The sequence below is a fragment of the Mastomys coucha genome, unplaced genomic scaffold (assembly GCF_008632895.1).
Source record: "Mastomys coucha isolate ucsf_1 unplaced genomic scaffold, UCSF_Mcou_1 pScaffold8, whole genome shotgun sequence".
In the NCBI taxonomy this organism is placed as follows: Eukaryota; Metazoa; Chordata; class Mammalia; order Rodentia; family Muridae; genus Mastomys; species Mastomys coucha.
Genome location: NW_022196914.1, coordinates 22,038,675 through 22,066,443, shown reverse-complemented (window position 1 = coordinate 22,066,443; position 27,769 = coordinate 22,038,675). Strand labels below are relative to the sequence as shown.

The 27,769-nt window shown below is 37.1% G+C and overlaps 1 long non-coding RNA gene across 1 annotated transcript in view; it reads left to right on the top strand.

Annotated features, from left to right (window-relative positions):
- The first annotated feature begins 21,620 nt into the window (after window positions 1-21,620).
- The window catches only part of LOC116083497, a 47,287-nt gene continuing 41,138 nt past the window's right edge, over window positions 21,621-27,769 (top strand). Inside the window, exon 1 of the long non-coding RNA XR_004115749.1 lies at window positions 21,621-21,805. This is a non-coding gene — a long non-coding RNA (uncharacterized LOC116083497). The remainder of the gene's footprint in view (window positions 21,806-27,769) is intronic.

The window sequence follows — 27,769 nt, the reverse complement described above, 5'->3', positions numbered from 1 at the left end:
AACATAAAATACCTTGGTGTGACACTAATTAAGCAAGTGAAACATCTATATGACAAGAACTTCAAGTCTCTGAAGAAAGAAATCGAAGATTTCAGAAGACAGAAAGATCTCCCATGCTCATAGATTGGCAGGATTAATATAGTAAAAATGGCCATCTTGCCGAAAGCAATCTACAGATTCAATGCAATCCTCATCAAAATTCTAACTCAATTCTTCACAGAGTTAGAAAGAGCAATTTGCAAATTCATCTGGAATAACAAAAAGCCTAGGATAGCAAAAACTGTTCTCAATGATAAAAGAACTTCTGTTGGAATCACCATCCCTGACCTCAAGCTTTACTACAGAGCAATTGTGATTTTTTTAAAAAAAATTGCATGGTATTGGTACAGTGACATGCAGATAGAGCAATGGAATAGAATTGAAGACCAAGAAATGAACTCATACACCTTATGACTGCTGTGGACCAGGTTCGTTTTGGGGACTCCAATTTCCACAGAATGAGCATTCTGGTCAGGTGGGCAATAAGTCGGCAGATGACAAACAGACTTGACACAAGGGTGTGGTGAATCTGAATGTATTTGTACAAGGTGAAATTCAGGCTTAAATAGCATACAGCAAGCAGGGCAGATGACAAGAGTCATGTAGGCGGGCGGGGGTTACAGCAAGGGGTGCAAGACTGAGGTCATATAGGCAAGTGACCACCACATCAAGGTCAGTAGGATCCGGTAGCCAGGTGTGAAGCCGGCAGAAGAGCAGTGGAGGCCTCCCTGCTGGGGCTATTTTGGTATTCCTATGCTAATTCTCTGGCTCTGCAGGAGGCAAGGACTGGGAAGTTCTGACCAAACACTTCTAGCTAATGTCCTTGAGTGAGGGAAGCCTTTTGATTATTCTCTAGTATGTAAAACATTTCTAACTATTGTGGGACTGCCCTGAGAATTTTGTTCCCCCTTCTAAGAAGGACTGAAGTATCCACACTTTGATCTTCCTTCTTCTTGAGTTTCTTGATCCATTCTTATCTCCTTGTAGAAATCTCAAGTCCATGGACCTCCACATAAACCCGATACACTGAAACTAATAGAAAAGAAAGTGGGGAAGAGCCTTGAGCACATGGGCACAGGGGAAAATTTCCTGAACAGAACATCAATAGCTTATGCTCTAAGATCAAGAATGGACAAATGGGATTTCATAAAATTGCAAGGCTTCTGTAAGGCAAAGGACACTGTCAATAAGACAAAAAGGCAACCAACAGATTGAGAAAAGATCTTCCCCAATCTTATATCCGATAGAGGGCTAATATCTAATATACACAAAGAACTCAAGAAGTTATACTCCAGAGAGCCAAATAATCCTATTAAAAATTCAGTACAGAGCTAAACAATGAATTCTCAACTGAGGAATACCAAATGGCTGAGAAGCACCTAAAGAAATGTTCAACATCCTTAGTCATCAGGGAAATGCAAATCAAAACAACCTTGAGATTCCACCTCACACCAGTCAGATTAGCTAAGATCAAAAACTCAGGTGACAGTAGATCTGGTGATTTGTGGAGAAAGAGGAACACTCCTTCATTGCTGGTGGGGTTGCAAGATGGTACAACCACTCTGGAATCTATTTGGCGGTTCCTCAGGAAATTGGACATTGTACTACCTGAGGACCCAGAAATACTACTCCTGGGTATACACTCAGACGATGCTATAACATGCAATAAGGACACATGCTCCACTATGTTCATAGCAGCCTTATTTATAATAGCCAGAGCTGCAAAGAACCCAGATGTCCCTCAACAGAGGAATGGATACAGAAGATGTGGTACATTTACACAATGGAGTACCACTCAGCTTAGAGTTATCGTTGAGACATAGAGCAGAGCTGTCCCTCGCAGGGAGTCAGCATGAAAACAAGTTTCTCTAAAGCCTGAGTTGGTCCTGTGGTCTTTCACCAGGTTTTCTATTTGGATATGAGTGCCTGTGTTCTACAGTCATACCATCTGTCCTCAGCAGGAATCGCTCTAAGTTGCTTCTAAATGTTTGCCTGTCTGAGAGATCTCATTGTAATAACACAAAGTAGACTAATACCATGGTTGGCATAATGTTTTAGTGAAATGTAAGTCAAGGAATGAAGTATCTTCCTAGTACAGCTACCTCTCTATCATATCTCCTGGGTGCAAAAATGTCACATGGAATCTAGTGCACAGATCAGAATGCATTAGTGATTAACTCTGACTTACCAATAATTCTTTAATGTCACATTAAGGAAACAAATTAAAGCACTTTCCCTCAGAGCTGTTTAACAGAGAGTGAGTCCAGGTTTGAATTATCTATATCATGCTTCCTGTGCCTTCTGTCCTGTTGTCTGTTGCATGAGCCTGAATTTGTGCCTGCCTAAAGGCTGTCTTGTGAACCTGTTATCCACTGCATCTGTGTGTGTGTCTAACCCTAGGTTTTTCTGTTGTTTGAGCTCTGTATGTCTGGCATCTGTATGTGCTGTATGTATCTATGTATATGAGTGATTCTTGTCCTGTGAGAATGATTTGTATTTGTATTAGTCATCTCTAGCAAAGAGATACACTCTTTACTGAACAGCATACAAAGTATCACATGGGGATAGACATTTTAAGAGAATTTTACAGGGGCTTAATTCATTGCTTCCAATTGTCCCCAACTGGCCCAGATTGAACAAACACCGTTGTTTATCAAACATTATCCATAAAGTTATTTTCAATCTTTATGGTAGATTTTAGAAAACTGCATTCAACACCTGTGTTTATAACTTTCAGCAAATGCTATGCATACATTATCTGGATCAGGATCGAGGAAGTGTACATAATTAAGATAGAAGCTATACACTTGCTTAGGTTGTAAAAATTGATTACCTGGGAAATCTAAGGCAAGTAAAGTTGATTGTTCTCTTGTTCTGAAAAAGGCAGGTTAAGCAGACTGTGAATATACACTAGGACCTCAGTCTGAAGTGACTTCAAGATGTACTATTAACTCTGACTGTGAGGTTCGGAAAATGAGATATTTTCACATTATTGCATACCCACCATCCACAGCATTTCTTTTGCCATGGCCTCTACTATACACTCCCAGGTATTGATCATTTCTGCGGATACTGGTTCTGCATCTCCAAGGGAGCAAGCACTTTCAGACTGCTCACAGTCACATAGGCCTGGAGTTTGTTCACTTTTCCTGTCTTTGGCATTTACTCCCACTCGGGGACAGACATAAGCAGACTGGAGAGCAGAGCACAGAAGGAATCAAAGGATCTAAATTGAGTCTTTGGGTAGTGCTTTATCTGATTTCACTTATTGAACATAGACTCTATTCCTTATCTCTGGGGTCCTTTCTACTCAGACTCTCAGAGCTACATTATAGGAAATTCAACTTAGGAAGTTAGTAGCAGGGAATTGAAAAGGAAAAGAAAACCATTTCCATACCTTGTGGCAGTCTTAGGATGAAGGTCAGCTTCAGCCTGATTTCATGATTTTGGTGAAGAATGTAAGTTGGCCAGCTAGAGAAATCCCTCTTCCCTTTCTATCATGGGCTAGCTCAAGACTCAACACAGTCTATTAAATTGAAAACCTAGGCACAACAGAAAAAAAATGTGACAGGACCAATATTTAACTCATTTCTGTTTTTCAAAGAGAGTTTATGCTTGTATTTTGGCTGGCCAACTATGTTAGTTTCACTGCAGGAAAATTATGGAACAAGAAGGTGAACACTGGGTCAGCAAAAGATGTTAAATGGTAAATGCTCTATGTGCTGTTGAGTTTTTAATTTTCTATTTTAAGGGATCTTAATGAAAATGCATTTTGACAACATCATCCTGGATGAACTTCTAAGGTTTTTCCAGGGAGAGGAAAGCGCCTTCTACCAAGAGCCATTTGCTGCACACATGATACATCAATTAAAGACTTCAAAAGAACAACTGCCTCTGTGCAGCTTTAGTTCCTTATTGTAAAAGACAGAAATTTGCAAGATGGCTAAGCAGGCAAAGGGGGTTGTCTCAAAGCCTGTCGACCTGAATGTAATCCCCCTAACCCATGTATTGAAAGAATCAACTTCTGCAAGTAGTCCTCTAGCTTCTCCATATGTACTATGGTATTCAGTGCACGCACACACACACACACACACACACACACACACACACACAGAGAGAGAGAGAGGGGCGGGGCTTGAGTAGAGAAGCTTTGAAACTTGAAGCACAACTTATTTGTAAAATATACTTCAATTCTGTATGATATGGGAACATACTGCAGACACATAAGAGTCAGGGGAAAGGCCAAAATAGATGAGAAGAATGGGCAAAACAGAATTATATTAAATAGTAATCAGGTTTCTATAGATTGGGATGTACAGAAAAGTGGTTGTGGTATGGTCTTCCCTGGCTGAGTTGTGAGTTTGTAGCAGCTTCTGTGGTATTAATTTGTTAGCAGCTGCTCATTCACTTTAATGCATCCTTAGAGCAATGAGTAGTCACAGCAGACTTACATGTAACTTCATCTATGTTACTGAAGTAGAAAAGATTAATCAAAGAAGCCATCAATAGTATTATGTATATTGTTATTATGTACCTGAACTTCAGACTCAGTAGATCTCATTAGTCTGCCCTTATCTCCCAGATTCAGGAGATGGATTAGCTGTTGCATAATATCTGAGTCTCCATATTCTCTCTCTCTCTCTCTCTCTCTCTCTCTCTCTCTCTCTCTGTCTCTCTGTCTCTGTCTCTGTCTCTCTGTCTCTGTCTCTATCTCTCTCTGTCTCTCTCTGTCTCTCTCTGTCTCTCTGTCTCTGTCTCTGTCTCTCTCTCTCTCTCTCTCTCTCTCTCTCTCTCTCTCTCTCTCTCTCTCTCTCTCTCTCTCTCTCTCTCTCTCTCTCTCTCTGTGACTGCCTCTCCTTATTTACCAAGAATTAGAAGAACAATGGATAACTATTTTGAAGAACAATCTGGTTGGACTTTCTTAATGCTTTTTTATCAGTAGACTTAAAAGCTGCATGTTTGGAATGTGAATGACATAAATAAGCCCTTCTCATGGCAGTGACTCAGGAGGACCATAGTGTTGAAGTATTTTACATGCTGGGTGAGGACTACACTAATCTATGTGTATAGAATAATTATTTTGAATATAGTAGAGTTTATGTTGCTAAGATGGATGGGGGGGAGACCATGGGGTGTCAATGCTATAGAAAGAAATACAGGTAACCAAGGAGTCCTGAAAGTGGGAGAAATGGTCTTTTCAAAAAATGATAACACCGATTGTTTATCCAACACCTAATGGTCAGCCCTAAAAACAACTATAAAGTTACATTACACAGACTTGGCACATTGTACTTAGGAATATATATATATATAGTACTTAGGAATTATTATGTTTATATATGATATATGTGATTATATATACGTTTATATATAATATATAATGAAAAATAGGCCATTCATATGAAAGAAAGCAAGGTGATAAGATAATTGAGAGGGGTTAGAAGGTGTAAAGGGCAGGTAATTTTCATCAGCTCAAAAATTAAAAGAAAATAATTAAAAAGCAGATTGCATCTCCCAGGTCTTTCTTCTTAGAAGTCTCTGCTTTATTTTCAATAGATATTTTGGGAGAAATCTTCTCTCAATGCAAATTTTGTGTTTCTCCTCCAAGTTTTGTGTGTGTAAGTGAACATTCATTAGAAGACCTTGCCTGCAATGGATACTGCTATGGTATCCTATATGGTGAATCAGTATTTCTAGAGTCTTTTTTATATTCATGAGTTTTTGTTTTGCTGTTTTAAAAACTAATTTGTTTAAATAAATTTTAGGTTTTTTTAGATTACAATATATAATTCCCTATCTATTCCCTCTCTCCAAACAATCTTACCCTCCCTCTAGATCATCTTAATATTCATGGTTTCCTTCTTTCTTTAATTGTATGTGTGTGTGTGTGTGTATGTGTGTGTGTGTGCGTGTATGTGTGTCTCTGTGTGTGTTGTATATATGATATGTGAGCATACTGCAGACACATAAGAGTCAGGGGAAAGGCAAAAAGAAGATGAGACAACATCCAGTCTGCATGTTACTTGTATGTACATGTTTTCAGGAATAATTAATTTATATGACCATCTCTGGGAAAGAAAACAGTAACTTCATATGTAAGCATCACCCACATAATACAGGAGATGGAATATTGAGAATCTCAAGTACAGAAGATATGATAGAAGAAATCAATATTTTTGTTTATATTTTTTATTTTTGTTCCTAAGGATTATTTTTTTAATTTTTATTGGATATTTTTTTTATTTATGTTTCAAATGTTATCTCCTTTCCTGGTCCCCCCAAACTCCCTATCCCATCCCCTCTTTCTGGATTCTATGAGGGTATTCCACCACCAACCCACCCACTCCCTCAAAATCTAAAAAGTCCATGACACAAATCTTCCAGGAAATCTGGGACACTATGAAAAGATCAAATCTAAGAATAATAGGAATAGAAGAAAGTCATAGAAGAAAATCTCCCTAACCTAAAGAGAGAGATGCCTATAAAGGTACAGAACATCAAAAAGATTGAACCAGAAAAGAAAATCCTCCTACCACATAATAATCAAAGCATTAAACATAGAGAACAAAGAAAAAATTTTAAAAGCAGCAAGACGAAAAGGCCAAGTAACATATAAAGGCAGACTTATCACAATTATACTAGATTTCTCATCTGATATTCTGAAAGACAGAAGGGCCTAGGCAGAGGTTTAGCAAACCCGAAGAGACCAAAGAAGCCAGTCTAGACTACCATTCCCAGCAAAACTTTCAATCACCATAGATGGAGTACCCAAGATATTACATGATATAATGAAGTTCAAACAGTACCTCTGCACTAACCTAGCCATACAGAAGATACTAGGAAAAAAAACTTCCAACTCAATGAGACTAATTATACTCAAGAAAACACAAGAAATAAATATATTCACACCATTAAAAACCAACAAAAGAGAAATGTGCACACACATGCACACACAAAGCTTCCAACAACAGCACAATAACAGAAAGTAAAAATCATTGGTCATTAATATCGCTCGACATCAATGAACTCAATATCACAGTAAAAAGACACAGGCTAACAGAATGGATGCCTAAACAGAAACCATAATTCTGTTGTGTACAAGAAACACATCTTAGCAACAAAGTTTGTGATTATCTCAGTATAAAGGGCCCCAAAAAAGGTTTGCCAAGCTAATGGACACAAGATGGAACAGCCATTCTTATAACAAATACAATAGAATTTCTACAGAAAGTAATCAAAAGAGTCCGAGAAGAACACTTCATATTCATCAAAGGAAAAATCCATCAAGAGGACAACTCAGTTTTGAACATCTCTGCCCCAGTTGCAAGGGTACCCACAAGCATAAAAGAAACATTACTAAGCCTTAAATCACACAACAAACCCCACACATTAGTAGTAAGAGATCTCAACATCTCATTCTCACCAATGGACAGGACATCAAGACAGAAACTAATGAAGACAGAGAAATAATGAAACTAACAGAGGTTATGATTCAAATGGACCTAACATGTCTATAGAACATTTCATGAAAACACAAAAGAATATACCTCCTTCTCAGCAGCTCACAGAACCTTCTCCAAAATTGCCTAAATTTTGCCAAAATTGTCTTATAATCAGTCACAAAGCAAACCTCAACAGGTACAAGAAGATTGAAATAATCCCATGCATTTTAACAGATCACCACGGATTAAAGCTGTAATTCAACAAGAACAGCTGGACTTCAACAACAAGTAGTGAATAACTTTGGAAAAATTATTCACTAACTCTACACCCAACAGTGGGCTAATATTCAAAATATATAAATGACCAAAGAAGCAAGACACTGACAATCCAAATAATCTAATTTTAAAAATGTCATACACGGCCAAACAGAAAATTCTCAACAGAGGAATCATGAATGGCTGAGAAGTACCTAAAGAAACAACAGAAAGCCTATATACTCATGGAAATGAACAACTCTCTACTCAATGATCACTGAGACAGAGAAGATATAAAGAAAGAAATTAAAGAAATTCTAGAATTTAAATAAAATAGGGGCACAACATACCCAAATGTATGGGGCACAATGAAAGCAGTGTGCTAAGAGGAAAGTTCATAACACTAAATGCCCTCATAAAGAAATTGGAGAGTTCCCATACTAATGAATCGAAAGCAATCTGAAAGCTCTGGGAAAAACAGAAGCAAACACTTTCAGGAGGAGTAGATAGCAGGAAATAATCAAACTCAGTGCTGAATTCAATCAATAAGAAACAGAACAATACAAAGAATCAATGAAACCAATAGCTGATTCTTTGAGAAGATCAACAAGATAGACAATACCTTAGCCAAATTAACTAAAAGGCAAAGAGACAGTATCCAAATAAACAAAATCAGAAATGAAAAGGAAGATATAACAATAGACACTAGGGAAATTCAAAGAATAATTAGGTCTTACTTCAAAAACCTGTACTCTACAAATTGGAAAATCTAATGAAATGTGGATGATTTTCTAGACAGATACCAATTACCAAAGCTAAATCAAGATCATTTAAACTATCTGAATAGTCCTATAAACCCCAAGGAAATAGACACAGTCATTTAAAGCCTCCCAACCAAAAAAAAGTCCTGGGCCACATGGTTTCGGTGCAGAATTCTACCAGATTTTCAAAGATGAGCTAACTCCAATACTCCTCAAGCTATTCCACAAAATACAAACAGCAGGAACACTACCAAACTCATTCCGCAGTCAACATGATACCTAAACCACACAAAGACTCAATAAAAAAAATGAGAATTTCAGACAAATTTCCCTTATAAATATTGACACAAAAATACTAAAGAAAATACTTGAAAACAAAATCCAAGAACACATCAAAGATATCATCCACCATGACCAAGTAGGCTTCATGTCAGGAATGCAGGAGTATTTTAATATATGAAAATCCATCAACATAATCCACCATTTAAACAATATGAAAGAAAAAACCCACATGTTCATCTTACTAGATGCATAAAAAGTTTGACAAAAATCCAACACCCATTCATGTTAAAAGTCTTGGAGAAAGCATGGATACAAGGGGCATATCTAAAGACAATCAAAACCATATACAACAAGCCAATATCCACTCTCAAATTAAATGGACAGGAACTCAAAGGTAAAATCAGAGACAAGACAAGGCTGTCTACACTCCCCATATCTCTTCAACTTGTCAGTGCATGAGACAACTTCTTGAACAGAGCACCAATGGCTCAGGCTCTAAGGTCAAGAATTAGTAAGTACAACCTCATGAAACTAAATGGTTTCTGTAAGTCAAAGGACACTGTCATCAGGACAAAATGACAGCCTACAGATTTGGAAAAGTTATTCACTAACTCTACACCCAACAGTGGGCTAATATCCAAAATATATAAATGACTCAAGAAGCAAGACACTGACAATCCAAATAATCTAATTTAAAAAATGTCATACACGGCCAAACAGAAAATTCTCAACAGAGGAATCATGAATGGCTGAGAAGTACCTAAAGAAATTTTTAACATCCTTAGTCATCGGGCAAATGTAAATCAAAATATCTCTGAGATTACACCCTTATACCCCCCAGAATGGGTAAGTGGAAATGGTGGGAGGACTTGGGTGAGCTGGTACTGGGCTGAAATTGAGATGTCAAGGGAATAAATAAATTTAATAAAACAAATAAATAAACAAAAAACAAATTTTAATTGCTGATTTATAAAATATATATATATTGTTAATATAAAAATTTTATGACCTCCTTTTTTAAAAAATTGTATATATACACATATACATATATACATATATATACACATACTTTGTACACATATGTGCATATACATATATACAAATGTATGCAAGATACACACATACACACACACACACACACACACAAACACATGAACTTCCCAGTCTGCATGTTAATTGTAGGTATATATTTTCAGGAGTAATTGGTTGATGTGTCTATCCCCAGGGAAGGCTATTTTTCCTTATCTCAACCTTGCTTATTTGCCTTTAATTCTTATGCAAGGTGAGGATTCCTGGGCTTTTCTATACATGTCTGCTGGTAACATCTTTATTTAGGTTATGTATGAGCTTTCATGCTGTTTAGACTTCATGGATGTGGCTTCTGACATTACAATCTTTCTGCTCTCTCCTCCTTAATGACCCCTAAACCTAGGGCACAGGCCTTGTTTTGTAGATACATCCTCTGGGACTAGGCTCCAGAACTCTCTATCTTTATCAGTTATGGCTTTCTAAGCATTTTTCTTTATATTCTCATATAACTGTAATCCTCCCCCTCATTGGGGAAACTTCTCTTTGCAATATTAATGAATTTTAAGAGCTGATCTCTCTCAGTTGTTTGTCTACTTGGTTATTTTTAAACCATTGGCTTATCAATGACTTCATGATGCCTTTGGTTATTATCTATAATACAGTATCATGAACTGACCCATGATTTGGACATTAGGAGCTCCTTGACTTGTGCGCTTTGAAATGTGCTCACTTTTGTTTAGTACTTCCTCACCAGCTGGACGACAGGATACTCTATCTTTGCCCATCAGGGTGCTCCAGGTTCATCTTAGGCTGCCTGCTCTTCCCTGGTGCTGACTACTTCTGTCATGTTAGGGGATTTGGAAAGTAGCTTTAAGAAATTTGGTCTATAAGGGTTTTCCTTATTTGCTGGTATGTCATTGATTCTGAACCCCATTGATGTTTATATTTCCATCAATATTTTGATCTCTTTAATAATGTGCCTTTATATTATCTTAAAATTCTATAGCATGAGAGTCTGAACTTGATCCTTGTTTCAGATCGTCTTTGTCTCTTATGTTATGCTCAATCAGCATGTGCTCAATAACAATTTTGTTATCATCTATGCAATGATCTGATGGACATTTCCTAGAGTTTGCACTGAAGCTGTAGATTATTTTGTCATAAACTGACCTCAATGTCCCTGACTCTCCTAGATTCTTACTTCTTTTTTTCTGTTTATGTGGGCTTTTGCTCAGGCCATTCACTGTTGTTTGACTCTTTATTTTTATTAGATATTTTCTTTATTTACATGTCCTATGATATCTCCTTTCCCAGTTTCCCCTCCAAAAAAATAAAATAAAATAAATGTCCCTCAAAGTTATATGTTTTAAATAATTATTTACCAGCCTTGGTAAGGAAAGTATAATTAGATAATGCAGGTAATAGAACCCTTAGGTGGATGGGCCTGATGGAAGGAAGCCAGGTTACTGGCAATGTGCTTTTTAAGAGGTAATGCAGCTGAAGCTTGTACAATTTCTTTTTGCTGCCCAGAGTAACATGAAAACAAACAGATGAGTCCTATCCTGTCTTCTCCCATGTTGTTCTGCACTGCCATGGAACCAGCTGGATAGAGATGAACAACTATAGATTGATATCATTGAAACTGTCAGACAAAATAAAACTTGCTTCCACCTAAATTGATTTATTGCAAGTATTTGTCACCTTGACACAAACCAAACACTCTTAATTTCCTAAAAAGTCTAGTTTTTGTAAGATACTGAAGCCAATGCACTAAAATCCTATTTAAGGAATCTGATTTCAGAAATAGAGTCTTTGAATTGAAGTAGAAGGACCATAATGAAGTCTTTAAAAAAAAAACCTGAAAGTAAAGGTGCCTGCCACCATGTCTAACAACACAAGTGCCCCTGGACACACGGAAGAAGAAGAAAACCAATTTTTACAAATTGTTCTCTGACCTCCACACACGCTTTATGGCCTCAGCATCCTCCCCCCAATCAACAAAATATAATGAAAACAATAGATCATGATATTAAGTAATCTAACCTTTGGGTGAACAGTATTTCAAGTAGTTTTTTTTTTTAATTTGATGTTTGTCTCTCTCTCTGTCAACATTAGACAGACTGAGTGAAGAGGAGAAAGGAAAAATATCTCTATAAGGTAGAATAGATAAGAGAATGTAAATCTTTGCTTTTAATGGCTTTAATATCACTCACTATACCCAAACTGAGATACTGTCAAAATTCTCAGTGCTCTCAGAACCATAACATCTTTATTTGTAAATATTATAAGTACACCTCCTACATGTTTCTTATGCTGAATATTCATTTTGGTTTGGGGAGGTTGAAAAGCATACCCACCTAGGATGAGATAGCAAATACGTGGAATTATTTTTTCACCATGAATTCATTACTCGTTGGAAATGCCTTACATTTCATTTATTGCAGGAGCTTAGGAATAATCATTCCCAGTACATCTATTGTGGTTTGGAAACCCAAAGAAGACATGCATGTGGTCTTTCACAGACCATTGAGTTTTGAAGATTTTCAAGAATTAATGTGTTCGCTGACATTCCTTTTTCAACCTCATCCAATTCCACACAAGTTGCCCAGTTGGGAGACTGTAATTAGGCCTCTGCTATAGCTTAGAAATTAGCTATTCAAGGCAAGGATGGCTCAGAGCAGTCTGAAGAGAAAACCCAAGAGGAGGCTCAAATGACATACTTCACTTCTAGCAGTGTGTATTCCCATTGCTGAATTTGTGGACATTTTTCTGATTAAGTAAACTGTGCTGTGATGTGGTACACAATATGTTCTGTGGTTTCAGCTGATGGTTACCTTGGTATAGAAATTAAAAAGAAGATAGGGTTATCTTTTTGAAGGAAGGCCACCAGTGGATAATTTACTATTGATTTTATTTTATAATAAAAATGTGCTGAGACACACATAGTGCAAAATTTACCATCCCGGTCGTCGTCAAGTATACGGCTCTGTCGCATTAAGTGCATCCATATTCCTGGGAAACCTGCACCACTATCCATCTGCAGAACTCATTTCATCTCAAAAAATGAAACTCTATACTCATTAAACAATAACTCTCCATTTTCCTCTCTTTCCAGACCCTGGCAGCCACCATTGTACTTTTCAATTTTATGATTTTTGACTACTCTAAGTACCTCATATAAAAGAAATTATACAGCATTTGTCATTTCATAGCTGCCTTATTTCATGTATCCTAAGTTCCTTAACGTTCTTTCATTTGCACAATCACAATGCACATCTAAGCACTTTGTTTCATTGTAAGGCTGAATAGTATTCCATTGTAGATGTGTGCTACATTTCGGGTGCTCATTCACTCATTGATGTACCTTTGGGTTGCTTCCATGTTTCAGCTATTATGAATAATATGACCATAAACATGGGTGTGTACAGATCTCATTAAGACTCTACTTCTCAGTTCCGTGTGGGTTAGTTCCAGAAGTGAAATTGTTGGATCTTACAGTCATCTCATTTTAATTTTTTTGAATATCCATCATTCTGTTTTCTGCAGCAGCTATACCACTTACCATTCCCACCAACAATGTACAACGTTCAAGTTTCTTTCAGAAATCGTCCAAGCACATTTATGAATAACCAGTGCACTGTTACCGGTGTAATAGTGCTCTGTCTATTCGATCTAGCTGGTCTGCTGTCATCTGAGCTCTCTTTTTCTTCCCCTGTCCTTTCCTGTCTGATTGTTCTGTAACTAATGGCTGGACGTTAAAATCTCCAGCTGTTATTAAAGATTTATCGATTTTTCTCCTTAATTTATTAAATTATGCTTAATATATTTATATCTTTTATCTATATAAAAGGTTTTAGTGTTTATATATTCTTGCTGTATTGGCATTTGTTATAATATAATGTCTTTTAGGTGTCCTGTAAACTTTACAATTTTAATGACTATTTACCCTCTCTTGTTTGTTTATCTGTTCTTGATACTACATTTTCCCTTCATTTTCAAATTTATCCTTGTATTGGAAATGAATTTTTATAGATAAAACATTGGATAATTTTTAAAACTCCTTTATACAGATTCTCATTTTTAATTACAAAGTTTAAACTATTCTTATGTAAGGCAATCACTCTTAAGGGGGGACTTATTCATGTTACCAGGCAGTCCAGATTTTGTTCCCTCACTTTTGCTACTCTTGTCTTCTTTTGTGTCAGTCACCATGGATTGCTTAAATGTCCTATTTCCATTGTGTTAGGTTGATCCATCCGTCTGTTTTTAGTTTTTTAAGAGACACCTCCATGATGATTTCCATAAAGGCAATACTAGATACTGACCTACCAGCAATGAATAAGGTCTTCTCTTCACCTGTATCCTCTACAACATCTGTTGTCCTTAATCTTGATGAAAGCCACCCTGAGTGGGATAAGATAGAACCTCAAAGTCGGTTTAATCTTCATTTCCTTAATGACCAAGGATGTTGACCACTTTTGTAGTTATTAATTCGATACTTAGTTAGATTGTTCTTAAATGTTCCCTTAGTTCTTCTTGCTACTCTAACCTCTAATACATGAGACTTTTATTTTATTTTCCTTCTTTTGGTTGTGGTGGTGGGAGGAGAACTCTTCAATTATATTCAGCTATAGGAGCCAGGATGGCAGGGAAAAAATTATGAAAGAACTAAAAGAACCAAACAAGGCAGACAGCAATGTTGCAAGATTTGGGGGTATTTTGAAAAATGAGACACAGGTCATTCTCCCCTCTTCTACTGTCCAATAGCTTGAAGCATTAGACATACACTACTACTATTTGATGATATTAAACACAGCCAAAAATGCAAATTCCAATCTCCAATACTGATAAATTAGGAAATGGTTATTAAAACCAAACAGAATGAAATGTTTTAAATTTTGAATCTGTAAGTGTGCATCTGGGAAGAGATTCTTACAGTATTGCTGCAGTAGTGAGCAGCAGGCAGAACAGGGGACAATCTCCTTGAGGAGATTCATTAATGAAAACCTTAACGTATTTATAGAATCCTTTTCTGAGAATGGATGACTGGCATTTGAGAAAGTTCATCATGTCATTGTTTATGCTAACAGAAAAAGTAACAATGAAAACAATACGAAGTGTCCAAGTAAATGGATATATCTATATGATAATTTGCATCTAAAGTATTTGAAAAAATAAGTTTATAAAAATGGGAAATACCATTTAAGTTAATTCATTATATAAGACAATATTTTCTTTTTTATTTGAACTTTAGCAAATTATAGAGTTTATTTTTTAACTTCAGAAACATTTTAACAAACCATAACAAAATAACATAAAATATAAGAAAAAAAAAACCATCACTTCAAGTTTAGATAAGACAAACCTAGAGAAGGAAAAGATCCCCAAGAGAAGGCACAAGAATCAGAGATCGATTCATTCACACATTCCAGGGTCCCATAAAAACACAAAATTGAAGGCTGTAATACATACAGAGAGGACCTGGTGCAGATCCATGTAGGCTCTTCGCTTTCGTTTTCACTCTCTCCCAGTTCATATAAGATGCTCACGTGGTTTAGAGGACCTTGTTTTCCTGATGTTCTCCACCCCTTGGTCTCACACACTCCTCCTGCCTCCTCTTCTATGGGGTTCTCTGAGCTCTGAGGAGAGGCGTTTGATGGGAACATCCCATTAGAGCTGAGCCTTCCAAAGTTTCCCTCTGTAGGTACAATATTTGGCTGCAGGTCTCTGTATTTATGTGCTACATCATTTTCTTAAATGAGTGATAATGTAATCATAACTTAGACTAGTATAACGAAATCACAAACTGTCAATTTTCACTTTCCAGGAGACAAGAAGGCTAAGGTGAAAGCGCCTATAGATCAAGATCCAGAGAAATGTCCTCTTCCTTACCTTTATAACAGAGCAGTGATAAATACTTGAGCAGATGAATATGTTTAACCCAATATTTGAGTGTTGTAAAATCATTACATGGGGAAAAAATCACATTGTAGTTCAAAATTATATGTAATTATTATGTATCAGAAAGAAAATTTTATGTTATTCATTTAAAAAAAAACTTGAGTATAGAATTTAAAAGTTCCATGACTTATAATGTCGAAATTAAAAACTTTCCCACTTCAAACAGTCCCCTATACAGTCTATGATTAGTAGAATGAGATATCAGTGAATTTTTGGCGCATGTGAATCTTTTGAAAATGCCATAATATTCATTTAATAAATTTCTCATGGAAATTCATTTATACAGCCGCAGACCTAGAGAAGAGGTAATCTCAGCCTGTTTGAATTTATATAGAATTTTGAATAAATTTTAATTCACACACTCACTGGAGCATCACAGTTAGATATGTTCATTGAGCTACAATAAATCATGGTGACCTTTGGGAACATTAGCGAAGCTCTTATATAACACCTGATGTGAAAATGTTCATCAGGCAAGACAATGCTGAAGAACTGACTCAGACCCAAATTTAACTTTCACATATTTCTGAAATTTTGTTCCAACATTCTTTGAGTGTAAGAAGGGGGCAGCCTAATGCTTTTGCAAGGAGGAAACACAGCAACTGGCTTCTCTCTTGACACTCAGCCTTTCATTCAGTCTGCCACTCTCTGGGGTAGATGGAGCCAAAGAACAACTTAAGTTTACTGCTAAAAGGCAGACTGATAAAAACGTAAACTTCATACTAATTGTTACACTCGTGTACTTTTAAAATTTTTTGTTATATTTGTGTATTACCTTCTCCTATAAGGCCATAAAATACTGCTAAATAGTAACTATGGAGAATTAAGGCACGATCTTTTAATCGAAGGGCCAATGGGGGAATCTCAGAATTTCCTTTCACGTGTTTCTAATATCTTTTTGTTGTAAATTGTACTGGGCTACAGCAGTGTGACAATATTTTCTACACTGCTTTGCATGGTTTGGCCTACACCAGGCTCAGTTGTTAATTTTCTGTCCTTAGATAGATATTTGACATAGACAAGGATGTGATGTGTGAAACCTGTGGTGGGTTGGGGATTTGATTGTCTTGTTGATCTTCAGGAGAAATGACATTCTCAGGAACAACATATGAGTGTTCCTTCTTCTCCAAATACTTTACAGAAGTTGTTAATATTTTGTCCTCTCAATAATAACCATTCACCTAGAGTGCAGTGGCATCCCATTGTGGTTTTGACTTCCATTCCTTTACTGCTTATCATTATTTATCTTTTTCCTTTATCAGAAGCTGTGTGTGTGCATGTGTGTGTGTGTGTGTGTGTGTGTGTGTGTGTGTGTTCTTTCTGCCCCAGTGTAGGAGAATGCCAGGGTCAATAAGTGGGAGAGGGTGGGGTGGCAGGCATGGGGAGGGGGGAGGCAACAGAGGTTTGTTTTTGTTGTTTTTGTTTGTTTATTTGTTTTTTGGAGGGGAAACTGGGAATGGAGAAATTTACATGTAAATAAAGAAAATATCTAATAAAAAAAAAAGAACTACAATCCAAAAAAAAAAAAAAAAGAAATGTCTATTCAGACTTCCTTGTGATTTAAAATTTGATTATTTGATTATTTTGAATCCCTGTGTTTTCTAGATACTAGTCTCTTGTTGTATGTACAATTTGCAAATATTTTCTACCATTAACTGGCTTCTCTGATCAGTTGATTCCTTTGATTGAGAGTCTTTTTGAGTTAAATATAGTCCTAAGAATTAAATTTTTATTTTCTTTTTCAATCAATATAGGGTTCAAGTATCCATGTTTTATCCAATGCTCTGAAACTTATCTTCTATGTTTTCTTCTAGAAGTCCCATAGTTTGTGATATGAAGCACAATTTTTTAATCCATTTCCAATTGATAGTTGTAAACCAAAAAAGATGGGTGTCTAGCTCATACATCTGCATTCAAAGTGTCCCAGGACTATGTGTAAAATATTGTCCTTTCTTCATTGGTGTGTTCTTAGATCCTTTTACTAAAATGTCGATTTGCGATAGACAGGGCTTCTTCTGGGTTCTCTATTCTATTCTTCTGTTCAGTGTGAGTTTTAAAAGTGGCTGTTTTGATGACTTAATCTTTGTCACATATTTTTAGGTAGGTAATGACACCAGCTTTGTTCTTTTGCTCAAGATGCCATTTGGCTACGGAAGAATGTAAACCAGTTCTTCTGCTATTGGAGAACAGTTCGAGTTTCCTTAAGAACTGAAAACTGAAATTCCATATGACCCAGAAACCTTACTGTTGGATATACAGCCCAAAGAAATGAAATTATTTCATTAGGAAAAAATTATGTATTGTCATGTTTAATATATCATCATTCACTATCAGGCCATATCTAGAAACAGACAAATAGATAAATAAAACACGACATAGGTACAGTGTTTTCTATTTAGCTACAAAAAAAAAAAACCATAATATACTGCCATTTGTAACAAGCTGTATAGATCTGAATGAAATTAGGTGAAGTGAAGCCAAATTCATAAAAACAAACATGACACAGTCTCAAGAGTGAAATCTAAACAGGTGGATCTCATAGAGTAGAGTGCTGTGGTTGTCAGAGAGTGGAGAGAATACAAGCTGCAGTGGGAAGAGTTTGTTCCATGGTCACGTGCCACCAACTGAGAGGAAGAATATGATCTGGAATCCTATGAACAGCAAAGTGTTCATAACTGACACCAGTGCAGTGCACATGTTTCATGATCATGAAAAGAAAGGAATTTGAATACACTCACTAAAGAGAAATGATTAAAATTTGAGGATAATTACAGTGAATTGACCATGGCCCAATAAACACATAAACTTAAATATAACATTATACCTCACAAATAAATACAAATACTCATCAAAAATGAACAGACAAGTGGAAAAATTATCTAGTCAGTGTTTTTTCCTTAAACAAGACATTTATGCTTTATGTTGTCTTGTGGGTAATTAGGGGCATTGATAGAGTGTAACTTTCTGCCAAAAAGAATAAAAGAGTATATCTATCTTGCTGGTTTAAGGAAATACTTTTTGATTTTGAAGTTATTCCTAGATGTGTTAACTTGAATACATTCCCTCACTATACTGGCTTCTTTTTGGATATGAATGTCTCTGACAGTTCTTTTTAGCTGTCTTTACTTACATTTATTCCTTCTTGCTGCTGATCACTCTATGTTCCCAGAGGTTTTTGGGTTTTTTGTTTTGGTTTGGTTTGGTTTGGTTTTGGTTTTCGTTTGTTGCTTAATTTCTTGGGGGAGTTTGTTTTTTCTCATGTTTGGTTTGTCTTGGTTTTCTTTCATCATTTCTTAAAATCTCTTGAGTGTTTGTGTCTACACAAGCTTAGTGGAAAACAGCACTGTTCAAGCATGATGAAGCGAGTTCATATATCCAGCTCTGATACAAAAAGGCAAGAAGAGTCCACCAATACTTATTCAATACCTAATGGTCAGCCTTACATGTGAACAACTTTATACAGACTGAAATCTGTGTGTGTGTGTGTGTGTGTGTGTGTGTGTGTGTGTCCCTGCATGCCCACATGTGAGTGTTTCAAGGATGGGGGGGAAAAATCAAAAGGCTTACATAGTAGGGCTTGAGGTGAGAAAAGAGAGAGGAAAAATAAATGTAATTGTATTATGATCTCAAAAAGAGGTCAGGAATGGGTGAGCCTGCAACTTCAGTACTGATGTCCCAAGGAGGTGAACAGACAGGTTGATTGCTGGCCACCCAAGCCAAAATGGCAGGCCCAGGTTCAGGAAGAGACTTGTCTTAAAAGAATAAAGAACAGAGTGATACACAATGCCCTTCTCTGGCTTCTGTGTACACATCTGTGTGCACCTATACATGTGTATGTGCACATATACTGCTCTCCCAGATACAAAATCTCATGGGTGGCAAAATATAAAATAAGAAAAGGAGGAGGGTAGGAGAAATTTTTATCCTGTCTCTCCTTAGTTGTCTCAGCATCTAAAATAATCCTGACATAAATATGGTATGAGTAATACACTTGTATTTATGAAGCTAAAAGCTCATCTATCAAAAAAAAAAAGTTAAAATCCATTCTGCAGAGGATGTCTTAGCATGTAAAAGTGGTGTAATTATAACTGGTGAGAGAGATAAATGCTTTGGTGACCTCAGGCATCTTTGTGTAAACTGCACTCACTTTAACTGCAGTTTAGAGATCCAGCTGCTCCATTCACCTGTTCCAGTTCCTGTCCATCATTATTAAGTTATAATTAACACATTAGCATTGTGGATTGGAGTATATGCCAGTATTAGAATGCTTGCCTAACATGAAGAATTTGATCACTTACATTTCCAGCATCATTGTGTGTATGTTGTGTACAACTTAACATATTAAAATATGAATGCATTATAAAATTAGTCACCACAGTAAAGTCAATTAAAATAACAATTATTGCTTATACTAACATCTCTCTTCTTTCCTTAGAGGTGTGTGTGTGTGTGTGTGTGTGTGTGTGTATGTGTGTGTGTGAAGACATTTATGATCTGTCCTCTTAACACATTTGAAGTATAGATATTAGCAATATTACTTAGTAGGATTCAGAATGTTTTTAGCTCATGTAATAAACACTTCATATATTATCTCCCCCTCCAGATATAGCTAATTATATTCCCTCCCTTCTTCTGTGGGCTTGACTATTGTAGATTTCATTCATGAGTGAGATTCTGCAGTGCTTATTTCACACATCACGTGCTCTTTCCCTTTCATATGTGTGGTCATGCTGGAAGATTTTCATCTTTGACTAATATGCCCCCGTCAGGATGGGGGAGGGGAGAGCAAAAGAGGGTGACTTTGGTTGTTCACATATCTTGGATACAAGGAATAATACCCCAATAAATATGGAAGTGCAGAGGTCTCTTTGATATTCTGATTTCATTTCTGCAGCACAGGCTCTCCAAGTGGGATGCTGGGTTATGTGGAGGCTCTATTTTAACACTTTGGAAAATTTCCATGCTGTCTCCCAGTATCTCTACATGATCCACGATCTAATGTATGAACTTAGATGAGTATTCTGGGTAGTTTTCTCTTAATTTAATAGAATGACATATATCACTGCTTGTTTTTAGAAATACCATTACTTTCACAGAACAACTTGATGTCTGTTTAACTATTTAAAAAAAAAAAGAATTCCGTGAAAATGAATTATTGTTTGCAAAGGAGTAAAATCTTGGAGTTCTACCACTTTTACCCTTTTCAATGTTAACACTTCCCAGAGTAAAGAAAGAGGACCTGCTCCTTCTCTGCAGCAGGAAAGTGGCCACAAGACGAAGCGAATCGGAGGTAGAACCAGCAGCTGTCCACTCCGGGGTTAGTTGAGAGTCACGACAGAGAGTTCCCCCAGACTCTCCAGTTTCTATGTGGAAATAAACTTTCTGGACATTTTCCTTACAATCATTCATTCTTGAAAGGAAAGATGATTTTATAATCATTTGTCACTGGCTAGTCACCTCTAAATTTTTTCTGGCATATCAGTTGTCTCTGAAGACTTTAGAAGACAAGGTAGAAAATCAGACATGTAGCCCGCACAGTCGTCTCGCCGGGAAGAAGACACGCGGTCACACTAGGTTCCTTACTGCCCTCTCCCAGAGGGAAAAGAGATCAAGCCCAAAATCCGCACTGCTTATATACACCACAGTGCGGCGTGTCTGCCCACAGCGTGGCGTGTCTGCCCATGATTGGCTGTCCGCTCATTACCCTACATAACGCCCCAGAATGGGCCGTGACATGGCGTCTTTTCACTCTACTGCACATGTGCAAACAGTTCTCTATGCACATGCGCAAACAGTTGTTTACTCGACAGCGGAAGTAGGCGCCATCTTGCCATGGTGAATGCCGGCTCCCTACACAGACATATGTTGGGGTGAGATATTTAGGAAAGACAAGAATGGGTTCATTCATAGATCCAGGCCACAGGCTGGGAGTGAATACAAAATATATAGGATGGACACTATGAAGCTATTCCAAGGAAAAAGAAATTATAAGGGAGAATGAATACACAAGGAGAATATCTCCAACTACCTTCAATGGTAAGCACCTGTTGAAAGGTATAAACTTTTATAGGTCACATATATTTAGAGACATGAGCCAAAATCTAGGTCTTTGATCTTGCTTCCCAATATTAATTTGTTAAGCATTATTAGTTCTAGTAAGGTGATGTTTTCTTTTAGAACTACAAGATTCTGGAATCATTTTACTTGTCTCATTTTCTTAGAAAACACTATGCATACAGGAGGTATTAAGTGTAGGGGAATGCCAGGACCAGTAAGCAGGAGGGGGTGGGATGGTGAGCAGGGGGAGGGGGAAGGGAACAGGAGTTTGTTTTAGTTTTTGTGTATTTTATTTTATTTTATTTTATTTTATTTTTTCTTTTTCTTTTTTCTTTTTTTTGGGGGGGGAGGGGAACCTGGGAAAGGAGATATTGTAAATAAAGAAAACATCTAATAAAAAAAGAGAAGCTTGAGATGCCAAATTTATTTTTTCTTAGTTATGAACTTCCTGTCCATGTTCATGTAGCTCTAGAAAGCCTGCCTTGTCAATTATTGCATAATGCATACTTAAATGGATAGACAGATACATGTATAGAACACACACACACAAACACACTCCTTCTCATGGATTCTGGAAGAAAGGACTAATTCTTGATTCTTGTTACAGAAAGGCCCATGCCAGTGTGCATTACATTGTTCTGTCTTTGTGATTGCCAGTGTGGTTGTTTCCACATTAAAATAGCTATATTCCACCAGTGGGCCCCATAAATTATGTTCAGACACTGAGAAACATTCAAATGGGGTGGCTGCTGGTACTTTTGCAGATATTCAATGTCTGAGATGGGTCAGAGGCATTAAGATACTGTGTCCTCAGTTTATTTCAACATATAGTGAGAATTGAGGAACGCAGCTAAAGAACAGAATACATGTCCACAGGGAAAATTCCACTTCAAAATAATAAAATCAGAATCTCTAGGGCAGAGATCTTCAACAGTCTTTCCTTCATGTTTGTTTTTTATATTTTAACTGGTCTATATTCATTGTGTGAAGCACTTGGGTTGATAAGGACTTTTTAATATAAATATATAAAGTATTTTAAGTATGAAATATACTCATAAATCATACCACCTTATATCCTCCTCACCCCTTAGCATCCTAGTTCGTTCCCTTCGCTTCCCTAGACATTTTACCTCCAGTTTTATGCAATGTATACTTAAATTATTCCATGTAACTGCATCAAATGTGAGGTCTATAAAGTGGAGAAAATGTGACCTTTGTCTTTCTGAAACTGACTTAATTAGTTTAAGATAATTATCTCCAGGTGACTTTTCTTACAAATATTATCACTTTGCTCTTTTTAACACTGACAAATTCCCCTTTGTGTTTACATACCACATATTTTCTAACCATTCCTCTGTTGGTGGACATCTCTGTCTGTTCCATAACTTGTTACTTGCATTTTATATAAGCACAACATATGTGTGCCTCCTCTCCTGAGGAAGTCAGCAGAAGACACTGAAGCCCCTGGAATTGAAGTTATAGGTAGTTGTGAGTCACCATGTGGGTACTGGAAGCCAAGATCAAATTCTCTCTGCAAGAGCAACAAGTACTCTTAAATGCTGAGTCGTCTCTCCAGCTCCTTTCAGCAGTATTTTTAATCTCTCTCACATGATAACAATTCCTGACCTAGATTGGGAACCTCTGCCATAAAACAGTGGTTCCAGGTGAGCTGAATGTGCAAAAAGTCACTCAAAGAGATAAACTATAGATGCAGGTAGCACCGTTAACCTTGTTCAGGTTCTTCAGTGCACTAAACTCATACTTCTGTTTGCTGCTGGTCTTAGACGTCCTTTACAGGTTTGCTTTACTGAGTTCCTCATATCCCTTTAGAGGTGTTACATCCTATCACAGGGTCCTGTTGTTGCTGATGATGTAAAGGGAAAAAGTGGTCCCTAGGGAGATTCTGAAAGGAGACTATGGAGTGTTGAGAAGCAGCCTTCCACAGATGGTTTCCTGCAAATAGGCCCGTGTGCTTTTAGGGGGTGCCTTGTACCTGGGAATAACATCCTTGCCTAAAACGGAGCAACATTTACATGGTAGATCTTTAAGAGTATGTAGTGAACTAATGAATTCCCTGATGATGTGAACCTCTGGCCTCAAGGGTGTTTATTTGAACAACGCAAGTCTTTTTAAAAGTGAGAAAGTTTATGGATAATAACCAGGCCGGGCTGACAATTCCCAGGGCTGAGGCATCTCATCTGACTTCTGCAGCTAGTGGCAACACAAGAGAATATTGCCTGCCCCACTCTCTCCAGCAACTACCAGTAACTCATTTCACATATGGAAGAGATAAACCATGAGGCCTGCAGTGTAGACTATGACGAGAGTACTTCTTTGGCTTTGAAATACAAAAACCTGACCCCAAGCTGAAAAATGAGAACCAGAACTTGCCATAGGGGTGTCTGAGCAAAATTTTTAGGTGTTCAGGGTACACAGTTTTTTCTGGATAATAAGGTATTTTATCAGAAGTTATATACTTATTATTCAAAGCCTATGTGTTGAAGCCCTACAATTCTACTTCCTAAGTTAGTGTTGACTCATTGACCAAAAAAATTCTTGGAACTTCTGTTGTATGAGCTAAATGCTGGCAATAATTAAGGCTATAGATAGGCAGGAAGAAATGAGGTGTGTACCACAGACCACATCAAACAATAAAAGCAAATTTAAAACAAAATGTAAAGGACAACAAGAAGCACTTTTGCAAGACTGAATGCATGTGAACAGTCTGCTGCATGGAATGCTCTTCAGACTTTGGCGCTCACCAGGCTTTCCTGGTTGCCCCTCAGGATGAGCACTCTTCACAAAAACCAGAACCTTCCACACTTAGAATTAGCATTTCTAGCCAGCCCAGAGAAGATCAAGGCAGCATCACCAAGCAGAGCTACCCAGCGCTGTTCAACTCCTGGTGATTCAGATGGAAACAGAACTAAGGGGTAATTTGCAGTTGATTTAAGGACTGATGAGCTAACACTGTAATTCCTTTCAGTTAGATGTGTGCACCTTTACCCTTTCAGAGAAGCGTGTTCTTGAACAAGAGTGCCATCTATGGGATAAATGGATTATATAGTTTTCTACCCTCTTATCTGTAATGGACACTGCACCAGGAGTTCTCAATGAGGCAGTGACTCTATCCACCAGGGAAGTGTTGACAATGTCTGGAGAAACCGTAACTAGAGCTGAAGTGTGCTGGCTCCCACAGGTACAGGACAGTGATGCATCCTAACACCTACATCACACCTGACAGTGACTCCAACAGTTCTCCATGCAGATGACCAAGTAGAGAAGTCTGCTTGGAAACAAGAAGTGGTGAAATGTATGCTTAATGACAGGCTATGGTGAAAAAAGATTTATTTAAATCTCCTCAACCTTACCCACCACTTCTTTAAATTTCATCTCTCCCTTTATTATTTTTGATATTTGAAATTTTCACCTTCATTTGCTAATGATTACATATATACATATTTATTATGAATATGGACAATATGTTTATATTTGTAAAAATTAAAATAAATAGAGAAGGAGGAAGTGGTTACAGCAAAGTCAATTTTAATGGAGGAATGTTAGTTACTGGTCCCTGAGCAAGAGAACTACTTAGGGTCCATATGCTTTGTTTGTCATCTTCCAATAAGCTGAAACCACTGTCATGGATGTTTGTGTAGATTGTAATATGCAGTGTTTAAACCATTGTGATTGACATCATAATTATGGAGACATTGATGATAAACACATGACTCGATACTGAGAACATTGTTATCTGTCTTAGATATCTCACACAGCACACACATTCGACAAGCCATCATTCAGTGCAAACAGTGGTTCACTGAATAGGATTCTGCAAGAAGATAGGCCAACATTTTGTTCCAAAGAGGCCCAATTTCTATCCAAATAGAAATGCATACTCATAGTTGGTGATAGAGCTAAAGTTTAACAAAACATAGCCAGGTTCTCCGGTCTTTTATGTTTTGTTGTTTGTTTGTTTGTTTGTTTGCTTTTAGACTAGGTCTCTCTGTGCAGTCCTGGCTGTCCTGGAACTTGCTTTGTAGATCAGGCTGGCCTCAAACTCACAGAAATCCTCCTGAGTACTTGGGTTAAAGGTGTGCATCACCATACCTGGCAAAACTTTGAAGTCTTACATACTCATCTTCTGTACTTTTGTTGACCAATTAGTGTTCTTTGGAAAAAGAATCAGTGTCCTAGTCTCAGAGCCTGTTATACTACAGGTAACTCCACTCCAAAGATGTCACCTGCAAGAAAGCAAAGGATCTGCCCATTGGCCTGTAGAAATGTCCATCTTGTTTCAATTACACAGTGTATCTCTTCTCTCCTCTCCAATAAATAAGTAAGCATTGATCTTTCTCATTAAACTATAGCTTGTTGCAGGCTTATGTATCTATAATGTGAGCTATGGGATTGCAGAGATGAATTAAGGAGTTTGACTCCATAAGATTTGCAATAAGGCTTCTTTAGCTGTCTTCTCTAAGCACAGAGAACTTTTTTCCTTCATGCCATGACACCAAACCCTGCGAGTGTGTAGTTAAGGGAAATAGGGATTCCTGAAAATTATCTACCCATCTATTTGAATATTTTAATATGATAACAGTTAATGAACAATATCAATTATATCTTAAAATTCAATGACACCCAGCCTAGCTCTTCTGTACAATATCTAAATTTCTACACTATGACCAGAGTAGACAAGTATGTAGAGATGTAATTGAGCATCCTAACATTCATATTAAATGAGTGATGATTTAATAACTTTCTTCTTGAAGTGCCATCAGCAAGGAACCGTGTGGTTTTATGGAACGTTTGATTTATTGGTACTGAGGATTGCCACAGTGCAGCCAGTTTGCCTCATAATTTGTGGGAAAGAAATAAGATTTAAAGGAAATTAGAAAGGAAAAAATGAGCTGAAGAAAAACTGGCAACCAGCCTTGTGCAAGGGAGAGTGATCGCTGAACCCAGGGCGCTTTTATGTACTGTGGAACTTATATATCTGTGCTACAAAACCTAGCAGATATGTGACTGAATACATTCCAACATGTATAGGCACAATAATCTGGGGGAAATATTGGGTTGTTCTCATCTTAAGTAGGACTTGGTAAAATGGCTATAGGAGAATAAGTTGAAGGAGAATAGACATATAAATAGGATAGGATGAGATGGGATGGGATGAGACGCGGGGTGGGGTGTGGTGGGATGGGATGGGATGGGATGGGACGGGACGGGACGGGACGGGACGGGACGGGACGGAACAGAACAGAACAGAACAGAACAGAACAGAATAGAATAGAATAAACACTATATACATTCCAAGGTCAGACTTTCCACCATATTCAAACATTCATTCTATTCCAAAATCACAGTGAACACAACTATTCCTAGAACAGTTCACTACAATTCAATCAAAAATTGAGTTTTGATGAAGATTCAAAGACTGAGTAATACACACATAGTCTTATAACAATATTATTTGTTAATCAAAATGATGCAGGATTTTGATTTGCTAGAAAAATAGCTCACTTCTTCTTGGAAAAATGCTTTAATAAATATTAATACCATGTCTAGATAGTGGTTATAGTGCCATGAATATGTAATTGCTTTTGTTACCAATAAATCAAGGTTAGCAGTTAAGCATTTGGGGCCAATTGCTCAGATTTTTCATGTTCCCTTTGAACGAGTTGAGTTTATTAAATCATAACCCATTTGTTAGGAGTTTATAAAGCACCACTGATTCAGTGGGGAAAAAACTATGCACTTCAAATAGAAATGCTAGAATATCTGCTCAGCACTTTTTTTCCAGAAAGGAACATATGACTAAAGTTCTAGAAAACGACAGGTTTTGTAATTGTTTTCCAGTAGAATTTTGGAGTCAGAAAAACTGAAGGGCATTACATGAAGCCATCCAGGTTAAAGTAGCTGTGACTAGAACCTTCCAGAGAG